We start from the raw sequence: 19,449 nt of genomic DNA, 5'->3' as shown, positions 1-19,449 counted from the left end.
AGAGGGACATTTAAGTATAATCCTCTTCTGCTGATCCAAATTGACCTGTCTTTAGTCTTTATAAATCTCTAACTTCTAGTATAAAAAAGTTCTGTACATGTAATCAAATTTTCGTAAAAATACCACAAACAAAATCAAAAGGTGAATGATGGATTAGAGAAAAATTTTTATACGTATGACAGGTAAAGGGTTTATCTCTAAAATATAAAAGATTTCTTAGGAAAAATATAAACAATTTAAAAATAGATAAAGATATTAGAGGAAAAATTGTAGCAGTGGTAATTTCAATGGTCAATGACATAGGAAAAAAATTCTCAACATTATCACTAGTAAAAGAAGTGTCAATGACATAACCAATACGCTATTTCTTCTGGCCTACCAGGTGGCAAAATTTAAAGCAATGATACACATATTGTTGGTGGAAATGTGAATGTGTCCTGCCTCGAGTGAAGGTAATCTGATAATATTTATTATATGCATTGGCCTTTGACCCAGAAATACATTGAGAATCTATCCTAAAAAAATAAAAATGCAAGTATATATATATATATATATACACACACACATACACACACATATATTTATATACGCATGTGTATTCCATCATTGTTCCTAGGGACAAAAGGACAAAAATGAAGTTAATACATTTAAAGTGGGTAAAGGAACTATTAAATAGCTAATAAGAGGAGTGAGTTAAAATCTATACCATTTGACTTTGAAGGAATCCATCAATGGAATGTTAAGGGAGAAAAAAACAAGGTTGATAAATTTACATTATAGCATGGAAACTTCCATATTTTTTAAAATTTTTATTGTGCTTTAAGCGAAAGTTTACAAGTCAAGTCAGTCTTTCACATAAAAACTTATATACACCTTGCTACATGCTCCCAATTGCTCTCCCCCTAATGAGACAGCCCACTCTCTCCCTCCACTCTCTCTTTTCGTGTGCGTTAAGCCAGCTTCTAACCCCCTCTACCTTCTCATCTCCCCTCCAGAAAAGAGATGCCAACATAGTTTCAAGTGTCCACTGGATAGAAGAAGCTCATTCCTCACCAGCATCCCTCTCCAATCCATTATCCAGTCCAATCTCTGTCTGAAGAGTTGGCTTTGGGAATGGTTCATGTCCTGGGCCTACAGAAGGTCTGGGGGCCATGATCACCAGGGTCCTTCTAGTCTCAGTCAGACCATTAAGTCTGGTCTTTTGAAGAGAATTTAGGGCCTGCATCCCACTGCTCTCCTGCTCCCTCAGGGGTTCTCTGTTGTGGTCCCTGTTAGGGCAGTCATCTGTTGTAGCTGGGCACCATCTAGCTCTTTTGGTCTCAGACTGATGTAGTTTCTGGTTTATGTAGCCTTTTCTGTCTCTTGGGCTCGTAATTACCTTGTGTCCGTCGTGTTCTTCATTCTCCTTTGATCCAGGTGGGTTGAAAACCAATTGAGGCATCTTAGATGGCTGCTTGCTAGCGTTTAAGACCCCAGGCACCTCTCTACAAGGTGGGATGTTGAATGTTTTCATAATAGATTTTACTATGCCAATTGACTTGGATGTCCCCTGAAACCATGGTCCCCAAACCCCCACCCCTGCTACGCTGGCCTTTGAAGCATTCAGTTTATTCTGATAGGAAGTTTCCATATTTTAAGACAATTTGCAAAATCCAAATTTATGTGAATCCGTATGTGTATAAGTGTATATGTGTGCATGAGTGTGTAAATATATGCGTGTGAAATGTGTGTGTATATGTATATACGTGTGAAATTATATGCCCATGGAAGATGATGAGGGCTATTAATTATTGATACTGTTTATCTAGCTAGAGTGTGAGGTGGTTGTGGAGACAGAAGAGAAGGAGTGGAGGAAGGGAGATGAAAGGAAAAAACGAAGGGTGGCTTCTGTAGAAACGTCATGTCTGCTGTGATCATATAGGTAAATACAGATATATGTGGTAAACCAAAACCATACGCACTGCCATTGAGATGATTCTGACTCATAGTGACCCTGTAGGATGGACTAGAACTGCCCCATAGGGTTTCCAAGTCTGTGAATCTTCATGGAAGCAGACTAGCACATCTTTTGTCCTGTGAGTCGCTGGTGGTTTTGAGCCACCGACCTTTTGGTAGCAGCCTAGTGCTTAACCACTGCACTGCCAGGCCTTTATACATATATCTAATATGTTTTGTTGTTGTTGTTGTTGTCGTTAGGTACCGTTGAGTTGGTTCCAACTCCTAGCGTCCCTATGCACAACAGAATGAAACACTGCCTTGTCCTGAGCCATCCTTACAATCATTATGCTTGTGTCCTTGGCGTTCTTCATTCTCCTTTGATCCAGGTGGCTTGAGACCAATTGATGCATCTTAGATGGCTGCTTGCTAGCGTTTAAGACCCCAGACACCTCTCTACAAGTTGGGATGTCGAATGTTTTCTTAATAGATTTTACTATGCCAATTGCCTTAGATGTCCCCTGAAACCATGGTCCCCAAACCCCCGCTCATTGTTGCAGCCACTGTGTCAATCCACCTCATTCAGGGTCTTCCTCTATTCCACTGACCCTGTACTCTACCAAACGTGATGCCCTTCTCCAGGGACTGATCCTTCCTGACAACATGTCCAAAGTATGTAAGATGCAGTCTCGCCATCCTTGCTTCTAAGGAGCATTCTGGTTGTACTTCATCCAAGACGGATTTGTTCATTCTTTTGGCAGTCTTTGGGATATTCAATATTCTTTGCCAACACCACAATTCAAAGGCGTCAATTCTTCATCGGACTTCCTTATTCATTGTCCAGCTTTCACATGCATATGATGTGATTGAAAATACCATGTCTTGGGTCAGGCACACCTTAGTCTTTAAGGTGACATCTTTGCTTTTCAAGACTTTAAAGAGGTCCTTCACAGCAGATTTATCCAATGCATTGCGTCTTTTGATTTCTTGACTGCTCCTTCCGTGGTTGTTGATTGCGGATCCAGGTAAAATGAAATCCCTGACAACTTCAATCTTTTCTCTGTTTATCATGATGTTGCTCATTGGTTCAGTTGTGAGGATTTTTGCTTTCTTTATGTTGAGGTGCAATCCATACTGAAGGCTGTGGTCTTTGATCTTCATCAGTAAGTGTTTCAAGTCCTCTTCACTTTCAGCAACCAAGGTTGTGTCATCTGCATAATGCAGGTTGTTAATGAGTCTTCCTCAATCCTGATGCCCCGTTCTTCTTCATATAGTCCAGCTTCTCGGATTATTTGCTCAGCATACAGATTGAATAGGTACGGTGAAAGGATACAATCCTGACGCACACCATCCCTGACTTTAAACCAATCAGTGTCCCCTTGTTCTGTACGAACAGCTGCCTCTTGATCTATGTACAGATTCCTCATGAGCACGATTAAGTGTCCTGGAATTCCCATTCTTTGCAATTTTATCCATAATTTGTTATGATCCACACAGTCGAATACCTTTGCATAGTCAATAAAACACAGGTAAACATCTTTCTGGTATTCTCTGCTTTCAGCCAGGATCCATCTGACATCTGCAATGATATCTCTCGTTCCACGTCCTCTTCTGAAACCAGCCTGAATTTCTGGCAGTTTCCTGTCGATATACTGCTGCAGCCATATCTGAATGATCTTCAGCAAAATTTTGCTTGTGTGTGATATTAATGATATTGTTCTATAATTTCCAGATTTGGTTGGATCACCTTTCTCGGGAATAGGTATAAATATGGATTTCTTCCAGTCAGTTGGCCAGGAAGCTGTCTTCCATATTTCTTGGCATAGACAAGTGAGCACCTCCAGTGCTGCATCTGTTGGTTGAAACATCTCAGTTGATATTCCATCAATTTCTGGAGCTTTATTTTTTGCCAATGCCTTCAGAGCAGCTTGGACTTCTTCCTTCAGTACCATCGGCTCCTAATCATATGCCACCTCTTGAAATGGTTGAATATCGACTAATTCTTTTTGGTATAATGCCTCTGCGTATTCCCTCCATCTTCTTTTGATGCTTCCAGTGTCGTTTAATGTTTTCTCCATAGAATCCTTCACTATTGCAGGGTGAGGCTTGAATTTTTTCTTCAGTTCTTTCAGCTTGAGAAACGCCGAGCGTGTTCTTCTCTTTTGGTTTTCCATCTCCAGCTTTCGCACATGTCATTATAATACTTTACTTTGTCTTCTCGAGCTTCCCGTTGAAATCTTCTGTTCAGTTCTTTTACTTCGTCAATTCTTCCTTTTGCTTTAGCTGCTTGACATTCGAGTGCAAGTTTCAGAGTCTCCTCTGACATCCATCTTGATCTTTTCTTTCTTTCCTGTCTTTTCAATGACCTCTTGCTTTCTTCATGGATGATGTCCTTGATGTCATGCTACAACTCATCTGGTCTTCGGTCACTAGTGTTGAATGCATCAGATCTATTCTTCAGATAGTCTCTAAATTCAGGTGTGCAGATAGATAGATCTCAGGAGATGGTCACCTAAAATTTAGTAGTATTTAGCACAGAGGAATTTTGAGCAATTTGTACTTCTTTATACTTTTCTCTATTGTTTAAAAAAATTTACAATGAGCCAGTTTTGTGATAACAATAAGAAAAAGATATTAAGACATTTTCACTGTAAAAAGTAATCACTATATTGAAGTATGTATTGAGTGGAAAAAACTGACCTACACTTTGAGATAAAAGGAGCTATCTGCTTAATGGAAAGGGCAGGCAAGCACCTGAAGCAGTATCCAGCTTTCAGTGCTCCTACTGTAAGCGAAATCAGCACCAGATGTGTTGTTCTAAGTTTCATGTCTCTCAAAGAGCAATTTTTGTACCTTAATCATGAAGTAATCTACTTTTATTTTCACATGTTCTTTTCTCTTTTCAATGTATTTTCGATATTAATTTTTATGACATTTTAAAGCCAGATTTCTTTTGCCCATAAAATAAAACAAAAGAAAAACTGTTGCCATGGAGTCAACTCTTACTCATGAGAACCCCATGTGTGTCAGAGTAGAACTGCACTCCATAGGGTTTTCAATGTTTGTGATCTTTCAGAAGTAGATTGCCAGAACGTTTTTCTGCATCACCTCTGGGTGGATTCAAACTGCCAGGCAGCCTCTTCTGCCAATTGTAAAACATCAGACAGGCTTTCTTGAGTGCTTCATAGACCCTTTCTAGGGATATTCCTGATCTTTATCTTCAGGTAAACACATAGACCACGAGCTGCAATGAGCTCTGCTTCAATATTTCACTTTCCTGCTCTCTCGCACCTCACCTCTTCATACTCTGCACATACAATTTAATTTTTTCTCAGCCTAGACTGTGACTTATCCACTTTATTGGATTCATTTTCTTGCTCAGCACCTGACTTATCAAAAGTGTTCATTAATTATTTTTTAATGAACAAAGAAGATGAAAAATAACAATTCTGAAAACAGAGCACTTATAACTTTATCATAGTTAATTTTGTTCCACATATTCTCAGAGGACAAAGTCATTCCCACTTTCTCCAAAACCAACAAGTTGGGTGAAATGTATGTGGGTTCTCAGGTCCTGGTGCCTTCATTTTTCCATTAGCCTACTTCCTAGATTCCCCAACAAACCAGGAATTGTCTCAATTCTCAGAAAACTTACTAGTAGAAACATCATTTTTCTTCTTTCCCTCCTCCACCTTCTTCTTCCTTATAGAATATCGTATGTGGTACAAAATTCAAAAGATATCAATATATACACAGTGAGAGTAAGTCTTTTTCTTCCCTTGTATCCAAGACATCCTCTCTTCCCAGATGTAACCTCTGTTAGGTGTCTTGTCCCTCATTTGAAAGATCATTTATCTTTTTTTTTTTTTTAACACACACAATTTTATATTTTTATACATTAATAACAGATTACATACTAGTATTCATTCATTCCCTTAATATATATTGGAGGTGGTGCCAAGGTTTTAATTTTTAAGTTCCAAGAAATTTCTGCAGGGCATGTTTCATATCATTGTTCCTCAGACTATAGATCACAGGATTAATGAGTGGGGTTCCCTCAGAATAAAACAGGGTCACAATCTTCTGCATTCCAGATTCATACTTGGATGTTGGGCTCAGATACATGACCATCACTGAACCATAGAAGAGTGAAACCACAGCCAAATGGGATCCACAGGTGGAGAAGGCCTTTCCTCATCCAGCTGCTGAAGGGACCCTCAATACTGCTCTCAGGACCAGAGCGTAGAACCCCATGATAGAGAGGAAAGGAATAAATAAGAGTAGAGAACTTAAAATCATCCAGAGGAACTCCATCACCAGGGCTCTGGAACAGGTGAGTGCTAACAGAGGACCCGGGTCACACAGGAAATGATCTATAATCCTAGATCTACAGAAGGACATCTGGGAGATGATGATGATAGGGACAGGGAACGAAAGGAAACCAAGTATCCCACAGCTGACCACAAGATTAGTGCAGAGATGTCCAGTCATAACAGTGGGGTAATGCAATGGCTGGCAGATGGCAAGGTATCGATCAAATGCCATAACTGCTAAGAAAAAGCATTCTGTAGACCGGAGGGAGAAAAGAAATAGAATTGCAGAAAACACCCAGAGAAGGAACTGACCTTTGTCTCAGAAAGGAAGCTGGCCAACATATTGAGGACAGTGGAGGTGACATAGCAGATCTCCAGGAAGGAGAAGTTGGCGAGTAGGATGTGCATGGGCATGTGGAGTCTCCGATCCCAGCACACAGCACAGATGATATAACCGTTCCCCATGAGGGTCAGGAGGTAGATAAGAGAGAAGAGCACAAAGAATAGAGTCTGGCCCTCCTTGGGGCAAGGCAAGCCCCAGGAGAATGAAGCCAGCAATGGTGCTGGAGTTGTTGGGGGTTTTGAAGATTCTCATGTGTCTGTGAGCTGTAAAAGACCAGCAAATACTGAATAACAGTGTAAAGACAGATAGGGACCCAGATACATATTTAAGGCATCTTGGGAAAGAAAACAAAGGCTTATGTTATTATTTGCTACTCGTTCTTTATTACTGAAATATTGTCCTGGCTTGCTTTTTTGCTCTTTCATATTTTCATTGCTGCTAAGTTAAATTTTTGGTCAGATATGATAAGCTATTGAAGGGGAGTGTTTTAGAGGTATTTGAAAATTATATTAGAGTTTACACTTAGTTTAGAATACCTATCTATCTATCTGTCTGTCTGTCCGTCCACCCGTCCATCCATCTATCCATATCTATCTATCTAATCTATCTAATCTCTCTATCATCCATCCATCCATCCATCCATCCATCCATCCATCCATCCATCCATCCATCCATCCATCCATCCATCCATCCATCCATCCATCCATCCATCCATCCATCCATCTATCTATCATCTATCTATCTATCATCTATCTATCATCTGTCTATCATCTGTCTGTCTATCATCTATCTATATCTATCATCTATCTATCTGTCCGTCCGTCTATCTATGTAATCTATCCATCTATATCTATCATCTAATCTATCATTTGTCTATCTATCATCTCTCTGTAGATAAAGGTATATATACGTGTGTGTGTTCTCCTAAAAAAAGATATATAGAGAGAGCGAGAGATACGTTGCTGTTGTTGTGTGCCATTGAGTCGATTTTGACACATTTATGTGTGTGCCTATTCTCCTAAGTATGATATATATGTATATATAGTGATATAAATGTATATATCTATTTTGTGATTTGTCTGTATATCTATATCTATATTAATTTCAATATCTATATCAGAGGAGACTCTGACTCATGGCAACCCCATTTCTTTCACTGTTGAACTGTGCTCCATAGGGTTTTCAACGGCTGATTTTTTGGAAGTAGATTGCCAGCCCTTACTTCCAGATGCTTCTGGATATAGCCCTGCTCTATGAGCTCCCTCTTCTATGTGCTTTCACTCAGCCTTTATATACATCTTCCTAGGGGATCCTATTAAGTTTCAAACAACTGTATATCCACGAAGAACAGTTGAAAGCAGATTTCACAAAAAATCTCTTATTTTCAAAATGACTCCGTACTGTCCTCATTTAGGATCAGGATCATTCAGAATTTCTCTACAACAGTTTCCCATCCCCCCACCCCCAGACCGTATATGTAGCAATTGATACATAAGTCTTTATTTTCTTTGTCTTTGTCTTTTTGTAGAATGTTTCTAATGTTGTGGTCATTAGTTTACATGGCACACTGACTCCTAAGTGGCCAAGTGACACAAAGGAGAACTTTTTATAACTGAGGGACTCAAGTTATCTAGTCTCAGAAGTTACAACAAAACATTTTCTCAAAACTCTAAGAGTATAATATTAATTTTGAGTGTTGATATTATTTTATAGTGCAGAACCGGTAAGTGTATCGTTCTCTTGTACATCGGATCCATATGAGTCGGAACTGAGTCCACGGCACTTAACAACAGCAACAACATAGTTCAGTGTTAATGACCAATTCAAGGAACCTATAGAAGTTTTTTTTTTTTTTTTCTCCACATAGCTTTGTGGATTTTCCTCAAATGCTAATTTATAGGCAAACACCTATTTGAACATCTCATTGCTGGAAGTGTGGATGGTTGAGATCTTTCTTTTTTTCCCTTCTGCTTGTTTTAACATCCCGTCTCCTCCCTTTCCTTTATCCTTCATACTCAATTCAGCTGCAACTCCTATCGGCTCTGTTTTTAAAATATGTCTTGGTGCATTTTTTCTCTCTCTTCCCTGCCACCCCCTGATTCAAGCTACCATTATTGTTTCTCTACAAAGGCCTCCTGAGGGACTTGCTGTACAACCTATTCTCTATGCAGTGGCCAAGCCTTTGAATCACATAAATTAGATCATGTCATTGGTTTTCATAAAAACATTCAGTAACATTCTCAACAATAACAATAATATAAATAAAATTCAGGAAAAAAAGTACTCTGGTAACTTCTGTTTAAACCTAGAATAACATAAAACCAAAACTCTATTTTATGGCTCATGGGCCCCTGAAGGGTCTGGCTTCTGCCTACTTTAGTAAGTGCCCCAACCCTTCACTCTTCTCCAGTTACAGGGCCCTTCTTTTAGTCCTGAGTCCCTGGGTGGTGCAAGTGGTTAATGTGCTTGGCTGAAAACTGAAAAGTTGGAGGTTCAAGTTCACCCAGAGACACCTCGGAAGAAAGTCCTGGTGATCTTCTGCTGAAAAGCCAGCCACTGCAAACCCTGCGGAGCACAGTTCTACTCTGACGCTCATGGGGTCACCATAAGTTGGAGTTGGCTCCACGACAGCTATGGCTTTTCTTTTAGAATAAGCCAAGGCCTTCTTTGACCAGGTTCTTTGCTCTAGGTCTTCTCTTTGCCTGCAACTCCCTTTTGGAGTTTTTATTCTTCAGTTTTCAACCTAAGCATTATATGCTCAGGGATGCTTTCCTTGCATGCCATGTGTAATCTTCCCTGCCATTCTCTATCCATAAATTTTATTTATTTTCTTCCTGATGTTGTTGTGGTTGTTAGGTGCCATTGAGTAAATTTTGACTCATAGTGACCCCCTGTGACAGAGTAGAACTGCCCCAATGGGCCCTGTAGGCTGTAATCTCTAAGGGAACAGATTGCCAGGTCTTTCTCCTGTGAAGCCAGTGGGTACGTTTGAATCGCCAACGTTTTGGTTAGCAGTGGAGCCCTTAATCGTTGCAACACAAGGGCTCCTTATTTTTTCCTCGTTCTCATCAAAATCTGAAAGTATTTTGTTTCTCTGCTTATTGTCTGTCTGCCAGTTGAGTGAGGGCAGTGGTCTTATCTATTCCATTGACTGTTTTATTACAGTCGGTGGCACAAAATAGATGTTCAGTAAATATTGTTGTATAACTGGGTAGTTCTGCTCTTTTTCAAAAAAATTTTTTCTAATTATAAAATATGTTCATTGTAGGAACTTTGGAAAATGCATGAATTATAATGATGAAAATAAAAGCCTATTTTCCATCTCTAAAGAGGACACATTTTGGAATAAATGTATTCCAAAGCTTAAAGCAATATTATTTAAATGAAAATGATTTTCACACCACATGAACCTTAAAAAACTTCTGAGGAAAGCTTGTGGGGATGTAACATCTAAGAAATGCTCTGTATTACCTGAGGATACTAGAATGTTGGTAAAGGTTTCAAAGAATTCATTAGAAAGGGAGTTCCGTGAGACTGAAAGTTTTTGAAAACAGAAGCTACTCTTTTTTAGCTGATTACCCCACCAGCTGCTAAAGTTAATTACAGTCCAATCCATAACACTGTAAAGAGGTGTGAGGTAGGCTGGGAGAGTGGGAAAATCGGGGCCTAAATTCTGCTGTTTACTTTAAAATTAATTTGTTTCGTGGTTTGTTGTTGTTATGGGCCATTGAGTTGATTCTGACTCATAGCAACCCCATATGATAGACTGAAACTGTCCCAAAGGGTTTTTTAGGCTGTAGTGTTTATGAAAGCAGATTGCCAAGGGTTTTCACCCATGGAACGGGTTGGAACTGCTGACCTTTCCATTAGTAGTCCAATGTTTAACCGCTGTGCCACCAGTGCTCCTGAAGTTCTGTGTTTTGTTGTCTTAAATGTAAAATGGGAGTTGGAATGCATCGTTCTTAATCCCATTTGCTTCTAAGATGTTTATTATTCTTCCAGAACTGCCCAAGCTATACATGACAGCTAGACTTGCAAATATAAATGGGATCGATCTGTATCCTACAATCTTGGGATGAAAACCTGTGATGGATATGGCAGTAATTATACATCAAGGTTCAGCGTTCAGGACAGTTCTCTTTTAGGATAGTTCTCCACCTATGAGCCTGACTGTCCTGGAAAATAGGAAATGTGTAAAAAAAATAGTTTATACTAAATCTAATGAAATCAAGTACGGGTAAAAGTAAGGATGTGTCCACTAGGCTGTTTTGTTACTATATTTTTTCCTCCTTAAATTTTTTTTTTTTTTTTGATGTCATGTGTTTTTGTTATTGGAATGCACGCTTACTGAGTGCGTTTAAATTTTTGGTCAGTAATATGGAGAAATATAACTTGGTAATACAAGCCACCAATGAGGTGACTGCCACTGTGATGCCACTGATCTGCGGTAGGACGATATACCAATGAGAGCTATATACATGATTGATTCATTATAAGTACCTTTCCATTAGGTTATATGGGGAAACTCTAGGTTTCCAAATATGACACAGAAAAATCAAAACAAACCCATTAGGGCTCACTAAGTATCACAAAAGGAAGCCATAATTATGCTTGTAAGGCTTATCTCATACAAATAAAGAGAAAAAAGACAAAAGTTTACAAAACTAACACATCCAGGAAGCATCACCTAATAGAATGGTCAACGTATCTGACAATGAGGCTCCAACTCTGGTGTGCTGAGCTTCATGCACTTTCAAAGGGACCCGCCTTACACTAAATGCACTTAGAACTAAAATAACACCTTACCTCTGAGGCCCAGGGCATAAAAAGTGTCTGGTATAGCGTTAACCCAATAGCAATGAAACAGTTACTCAACCCTCCTTAGTAAGCTCCTGCGCATAGAAAGCAGGCATTGTGTTAACAGGTCAGTCAGAGTTTCCTCTGACTTGGCAGCAGAAGGAGCTGTGGTAGAGATAGTGGGAACATGTGTACAGGGACCTCAAGGCCGTGTCTATGAACACTGATGGCTTGGACTGAGGAAATGAACAAAACCCAGCACGCAAGCTTCACTTTTTAACTTGTTAAATTTGCACTTGGAAGTTGGGATGCTATATACGTTACATGTGTTATCTGCAAGGTGAGGAGAGGACATTTCCCTGGACTTTCTTTTTCCCTGAATCTAGGTCCAGAAGCCACAGTGAAGTGAAAGTCTTGGCACCCTCACTAGTAAGCTTCTCTCAGGAGCCAGTTCAGACAATTTCCCTGTCAGCATAACCCTGTGCCTTGACGGCTCCTCTGTGGAGAAGCACTGCTTCCAGAACTGGATCCCCTGAGTTCGAATCCGCCACCACTTTCTAGCTGTGGGATATTAGACACTTTATTGACCTCTCTATGCTTTGATTTTCTCTTCTGTAAAATGCAGAGAATAAAAGTGCTGACCACATTGGGTGTTGGAGGGTTAAATGAGTAATATTTGTAAAGTGCCTGCCCACCTGTAAGTGATATGTAGCCCTCTATCCCATTTTTTTTTTTTAATAAGCTCTTTTTTGAAAGTTCTTGGAAGTAAATACACTTATTGCTGAGAAGTGGTAGCTGTGGTATACTGGAATATGCACTTTATTTGAAGTCGGGAATCCAGGGTTTGAGTTCTAGAACTTACACTGCTAGGTGTGGGATTCTACAAGGCGGTTTTTTCTTTTTTTAAGCCAACTATTTCTTGCCTTTTAGTTCCTCAAATGTAAAGTGGAAGTGATAATGCCTTTCTCAGAGGGTCGTGATGAAGACTGCTGAATGCGAAGCCTATGGAAACATTCTGTCAACATCTGGCATATAAATATTAGATGTTTTGTGTAAAACCATAGCAGAGCTAACAGGAACCTTTTCTCAGAGGCACAGATCCTCAGCTATATTTTAATATGTTTTCTCCCCCAATCACTACATCACCTTCTTTCCTGAAGCAGAAAAGAGAATTTCAATCAAATCTTCTGAGTTTCTTGCAGGCTTTTCTGAGAGCAGAGTAGCTGTCTTTGCGATAACCACCTCCGAGAGTTGTTATTTGATGGTGGACCCAGGGATTATAAGAAGAGCCTACCCTTTGCTCCTTGAGGATTCATTTACTGCCTCTAGAAAGAGAACAGGGCCAGCAAGCAGCCCTATGCTAGTTATTCCCTTGCTCACTCCGTCTTCTCTAGAGACCCTTGTGCCTTCATTTCTTCCTTTATTCTCCCCAGTGGTGGAGGAACATACTTTTTACTGGGTCTAAATCTCTCAGAGGTGACCAGAGATGCAATCAATGGTCAATCATCAAACCTGTTCAGAGTAATCACCATAAGCCCAATGGAAATGCTGTCAAGCATAACCCAGGATAAGGTGTATGTATTGCAGGAGTTTATTTTTTGGCTTCTGATATGTGATGTCAGTTGTGGGTTCTGAGCAAAGATCCGCCTCTCCCTACCAGAAAGAGGAGATTGGCTGGGACCTCAGCCGAGAGGTTGGGCAGTTTTAGCAGGAATCACTCTCTTGCCAGGACCAGGATGGCCTCCTCATGGATCTTTCCCTCTCTCACTGGGTTAGAGCCACTGAGTCACAACAGTTCCCCAGAAGAGACTGCCTCTTGTAGGACACATACCAGGCCTGAGGACAACCTCAGTCAATGGGGCCATAGCAGGGTCATTCTGCAGCAACGCTCAGAGAACCAGCAACTGGGGGTTGGGCTCTGAGGTTTCTTCATCCCCTCAAAAGGGGTAGGCCTTTTAGCATAATTCATCTCCTGTCTGTTCACACTCATCTTAAGCGTTCACTTTCTGTTTAAGCCTCTTCGGTGTTTTCCCTGCCTGCAACATAAACTCAAAATCTTTACCTTGGTCAGTAAGGCCCCTGCAACTCAGCTTAACCCACCTTTCAAATCTTGCCTCTCAGAGTTTCCTGTGCATACCCCCTTCCCCCTGTGCCAGGCGTATTTACCTATGATACACAAAGTTGAAGGCACGTATTTGTTGTGAGTCATTTCACCCTGTGCAAGGCATGAGAGAACACTCTGACTGATTGAAAGCAGAGTCCTCCACCTCCTCTGTGTGCGGCGATTTATCCAAAGTTCTGAATTCATATCTTCTGGTGTAGCAGATCTACAAGTTAACTGCATGAAAGAGTAGCTATGTGTACTATGCCTATGTTTCTTCCTTTTTATTTGTCTTTCCTACCCCTCCTGGCTTGTGATTAGATCTTAGAATACATTGATATTATGAGCAGGTATTTTTTTTTTTTTATATTATATTATAGGTTAAATAAGATTTTGTGTGCTGACTTAGATACTTAGTCACCATTTACAATGTTTAGATGGATAAATTCTTGCAAACTTTAATTAACTTTCAATAAATCTTTGACTTGAATTTATACTTCCAGGAATGATTACTCTAAAAGTACACATCTCAAATGGAGAAATGCTTCTAAGAGATGGAGAACAAAAAAATGAAACTTCAGAATGACTGATAATGTTTTATCTACACAGTATTCTTGCTTTCTCTTCATACTTCTTATAATTTTTATTGTACTTTAAGTGGAATTTTACAGATCAAGTCAGTCTCTCGTACAAAACTTTACATACGCCTTGCTATATACTCCTAGTTACTCTCCCCCTAATGAGATAGCACACCTGTATTTCTGTGTGCATTCAGCCAGCTTTGTCCCCCTCGGCCTTCACATCTCCCATCCAGACAGGAGCTGTACACATAGTCTCATATGTCTACTTGATCCAAGAAGCTCACCCCTCACCAGTATCATTTTCTGTCTTATAGTCCAGTCCAATCCCTGTCTGAAGAGTTGGGTTTGAGAATGGTTCCTGTTTTGGGCTAACAGAAGGTCTGGGGACCATGACCTCTGGGGTCCTTCTAGTCTCAGTCAGACCATTAAGTCTGGTCTTTTTAGGAGAATATGGGGTCTGCATCCCACTGCTCTCCTGCTTCTTCAGGGATTCTCTGTTTTGTTCCCTGTCATGGCAGTCATCGGTTGTAGCCAGGCACCATCTAGTTATTCTGGTCTCAGGCTGATGTAGTCACTGATTTATGGGGCCCATTCTGACTCTGGGGCTCATAATTACCTCTTGTGTTTGGTGTTCTTCATTCTTCTTTGTTCCAGGTGGCTTGAGACCAATTGATGCATCTTAGATGGCCACTTGCTAACATTTAAGACCCCAGACACCACTCTCCAAAATGGGATGAAGAATATTTCCTTAATAGATTTTATTATGCCAATTAACCTAGATGTTCCCTGAAACCATGGTCCCCAAACCCCCATTCCTGCTATGCTAGCCTTCGAAGCATTCGATTTATTCAGGAAACTTCTTTGCTTTTGGTTTAGTCCAGATGGGCAGACCTCTCCTGTATTGTGTGTTGTCCTTCCCTTCGCCTATATTAGTTCTTGTGTGCTATCTAAATAGTGAATCCTCTTCTTTCTCTCTCTCCCTCCTCCCCTCATAACCATCAAAGAATATTTTCTTCTCTGTTTAAACTGTTGCTTGAGTTCTTATAATAGTGGTCTCATACGTTATTTTTCTTTTTGCAACTGAGTAATTTCACTCAGCATAATGCCTTCCAGATTCCTCCATGTTATGAAATGTTTCAGAGATTCATCATTGTTCTTTATCGATGCATGGTATTCCATTGCGTGAATATACCATAATTTATTTATCCATTCATCCATTGATGGGCAACTTGGTTGCTTCCATCTTTTTGCTATTGTAAACAGTGCTGCAATGAACATGGGTGTGCATATATCTGTTTGTGTGATTGCTCTTATTTCTCTAGGATATATTCCAAGGAGTGGGATTGCTGGATTGTATGGTCGTTCTATTTTTAGCTTTTTAAGGAAGCGCCAAATCGATTTCCAAAATGGTTGCACCATTTTACATTCCCACCAACAATGTATAAGTGTCCCAGTCTCTCCACAACCTCTCCAACATTTATTATTTTGTGTTTTTTGGATTAATGTCAGCCCTGTTTGAGTGAGATGGAATCTCATTGTATTTTTGATTTGCATTTCTCTAATGGCTAATGATCGTGAGCATTTTCTCATGTATCCGTTAGCCACATGAATGTCTTCTTTAGCGAAGTGCCTGTTCATATCCTTTGCTCATATTTTAAATTGGGTTATTTGACTTTTTGTAGTTGAGTTTTTGCAGTATCATGTAGATTTTAGAGACCAGACCCTGATGGGAAATATCATAGCTAAAAACTTTTTCCCAGTCTGTAGGGGCTTGTTTTACTCTTTTGGTGAAGTCTTTGGATGAGAACAGGTATTTGATTTTTAGGAGCTCCCAGTTATCTAGTTTCTTTCCTGGTGTATGTGCATTTTTAGTAATGCTTTGCATACTGTTTATGCCGTATATTAGGGCTCCTAGTGTTGTCCGTATTTTTTCTTCCATGATCTTTATTGTTTTAAATTTTATATTTAGGTCTTTGATCTCTTTTTAGTTAGTTTTTGTGCATGGTGTGAGGTATGGGTCTTGTTTCATTTTTTTGCAGGTGGATATCCAGTTCTGTCAACACCATTTGTTGAAGAGACTGTCTTTTCCCCATTTAACTGACTTTGGGCCTTTGTCAAATATCAGCTGCTAATATGTGGATGGATTTATGTTTGAATTCTCAATTCTGTTCCTTTGGTCTATGTATCTGTTGTTTTACCACTACCAGTCTGTTTTGACTATTGTGGTGGTATAATAGGTTCTAAAATCAGGTAGTGTGAGGCCTCCCACTTTGTTCTTCTTTTTCAATAATGCTTTACTTAGCTGGGGCCTCTTTCCCTTCCATATGCGGTTAGTAATTTGTTTTTCTGTTTCATTAAAAAATGTTGGATTTTGGATCAGAATTGCATTGTATATAGAGATCGTTTTTGGTAGAATAGACCTTTTTACAATGCTAAGTCTTCCTATCCATGGGCAAGGTATGTTTTTCCACTTATGTAGGTCTCTTTTTGGTTCTTGCTGTTGTGTCTTGTTTTCTTTGTTTAGGTCTTTTACGTCTCTGGTTAGGTTTATTCCTAAGTATTTTATCTTCTTGGGGGCTGTTGTAAATGGTGTTGATTTGGTGATTTCCTCTTCAATGTCCTTTTTGTTGGTGTAGAGGAATCCAACTGATTTTGGTATGTTTATTTTGTATCCTGTTACTCTGCTGCACTCTTCTATTAGTTTCCGTAGATTTCTTGAGGATTCCTTAGTGTTTTCTGTATATAAGATCATGTCATCTGCAAATAGGGATACTTTTACTTCTTCCTTACCAATCTGGATGCCCTCTATTTCTTTATCTAGCCTAATTGCTCTGGCTAGGGCCTCCAGCAGAATGTTGAATAAAAGTGGTGTTAAAGGGCATTCTTTCTAAACCAAAAGCAAAGATGTTTCCTGAATAAGCTGAAAACTTCAAAGGCCAGCATAGCAGGATGGGGGTTTTGGAGGCATAGTTTCAGGGGACATCTAAGCAAATTGGCATAATAAAATCTATTAAGAAAACATTCTGCATCCCACTTTGGAGAGTGGCATCTGGGGTCTTAAACGCTAGCAAGCAGCCATCTAAGGTACGTTAATTGGTCTCAACCCACCTGGAGCAAAGGAAAAATGAAGAACACCAAAGACACAAGGTAACTATGAGCCAAAGAAGCAGAAAGGGCCATGTAAAGCAGAAACTACATTAGCCTGAGACCAGAAGAACTTGATGGTTCCTGGCTACAACCAATGACTGCCATGATAGGGAACACAACAGAGAACCCTTGAGGGAGCGGGAGAGAAGTGGGATACAGGTCCCAAATTTTTATAAAAAGACCACATTTAATATCTAACTGAGACTGGAAGGACCCTGGAGGTCATGGTCCCGAGACCTTCCGTTAGCTCAACACAGGAGCCATTTGCAAAGCCATCTCTTCAGACAAGGATTGGACTGTTCTATGGGATAGACAATGATACTGGTAAAGAATGAGCTTCTTGGATCAAGTAGACACATAAGACTATGACTATGGTGGCATCTCCTGTCTGAAGGGGAGATGAGACGGTACAGGGGGTCAAAAGCTGGCCAAATGGACATGAAAAGAGAGTGGAGGAAAGGAGTGTGCTGTCTTATTAGGGGGAGAGCAATTAGGAGTATATAGTAAGGTCTTTATAAATTTTTGTATAAATTTTTGTATGAGAGTCTGACTTGATTTCTAAACTTTCCCTTAAAGCACAATAAAAATTAAAAAAAGAAAAAAAAAGTGCATCCTTGTCTGGTTCCTGATCTCAAGGGGAATGCTTTTAGACTCTGCATTTAGGATGATGTTGGTTGACGGCTTTGTATAAATGCTTTTTATTATGTTGTGGAATTTTCCTTCTAATCATATTTTGCTGGTTTTTTATTGTGAATGGGTGTTGAAGTTTGTCAAATGCCCTTTCTGCATCAATTGATAAGATCATGTGGTTCTTGACTTTTGTTTTATTCATATGATGATTACATTAATTGTTTTTCTAGTGTTGAGCCATCCCTGCATACCTGGTATGAATCCCACTTGGTCATGGCAAATTTTTTTTTGATTTTTTTTTGATAGCCAAAATTCTACTGGCTAGAATTTTGTTGAGGATTTTTGCTTCTAAGTTCATAAGGGATATAGGTTTGTAATTTTCTTTTTTTGTGGTGTCTTTACCTGGTTTTGGTATCAGGGATATGCTGGCTTCATAGAATGCATTTGGGAGCATTCCATCCTTTTCTATGCTCTGGAATACCTTTCGTAGTAGTGGTGTTAACTCTCCTCTGAAAGTTTGATAGAACTCTCCAGTGAAGCTGTCCAGGACAGGGATTTTTTTTCTGGGAGTTTTTAATTACCTTTCAATGTCTTCTTGTGTCGTGGGTTTATTTAGTTGTTCTACCTTTGTTTGTGTTAGTTTAGGTAGGTAGTAAGCTTCGAGAAATTCATCCATTTTTTTTTTCTAGGTTTTCAAAAGGAACAAATCTTTGAAATCAGCATACCACAGAGAAGTGACACCCAAAATTTGATGAAATCTTCCCTCAAGGCATTTTTGGATTTCTATGGGGTCCACTTGATGGTAATGGGTTTGGTTTTCCTTTTTTAACTGTTCATGGAGCCCTGGTGGTGTAATGGTTAAGAGCTTGGCTGATAACATAAAGGTCAGTGATTCGAATCCACTAGCTGCTACTTGGAAACCCTATGGGGCAGTTCTACTCTGACCTCTGGGATTGCATGAGTTGGAATCAACTCAATGAGTTTGGGTTTGTTTGTTTGTTTTGTTTGTTTTTTGAAGCTGTTAATATGCAAGATGAGACTTCAAAAAATCTAACAGAAAACAGAAACCGAGAGTCTGAAGAGATAAGCAGAGATTTCAGGAGTCACAGGGTGAAATAGGAGTCAGGGCACACTAAACAGGAGCGGCCCTGCTACACAGAACAGGCTTCAGTTGAGATCGTGGGAAGGCCATTTTCCTGAGTAAGGGCCATATCCCAGGAGAAAGATCAAAATTGATATGGACCATCTTTATAATGCATAAAAATAACTTTTAAGTGGGATTAAAACTATCTACCTCTACTCTATCTACCTGCTAAAAGAAAACCTTTTCTTGGTTGGGTTACTACACACAATGTCTGTGGAATTTTTTAAATGCAATATCCTGCATTCAAAAAAAAAAAAAAAATGAGGCATGCTAAGAAATAGCACTAAATGCTCAAAAACCCAGAGAAGAAAGAACCAGTAGAAGCAGACTCACAAGTGACTAAGGTTTTGAATCAATACTAAGATGAACAATTACATGAATGACACCAGTTTTTTTTCTTTTTTAAATCTGAAAAAGAGGTTAAATATGAGTTTAATATTGCTCAAGGGTCTTTTTGA

At 39.5% G+C, this 19,449-nt stretch overlaps 1 pseudogene; it reads right to left on the bottom strand.

Annotated features, from left to right (window-relative positions):
• Positions 1-5,907: 5,907 nt before the first annotated feature.
• Positions 5,908-6,843, bottom strand: LOC126083927 (olfactory receptor 11G2-like; annotated as a pseudogene).
• Between the last annotated feature and the right edge of the window lie 12,606 nt (positions 6,844-19,449).

Source organism: Elephas maximus, chromosome 10, assembly GCF_024166365.1.
Source record: "Elephas maximus indicus isolate mEleMax1 chromosome 10, mEleMax1 primary haplotype, whole genome shotgun sequence".
Lineage (NCBI taxonomy): Eukaryota > Metazoa > Chordata > Mammalia > Proboscidea > Elephantidae > Elephas > Elephas maximus.
The sequence above is the reverse complement of the archived record's forward strand: the minus strand, read 5'-3'. Positions and strand labels throughout refer to the sequence as shown.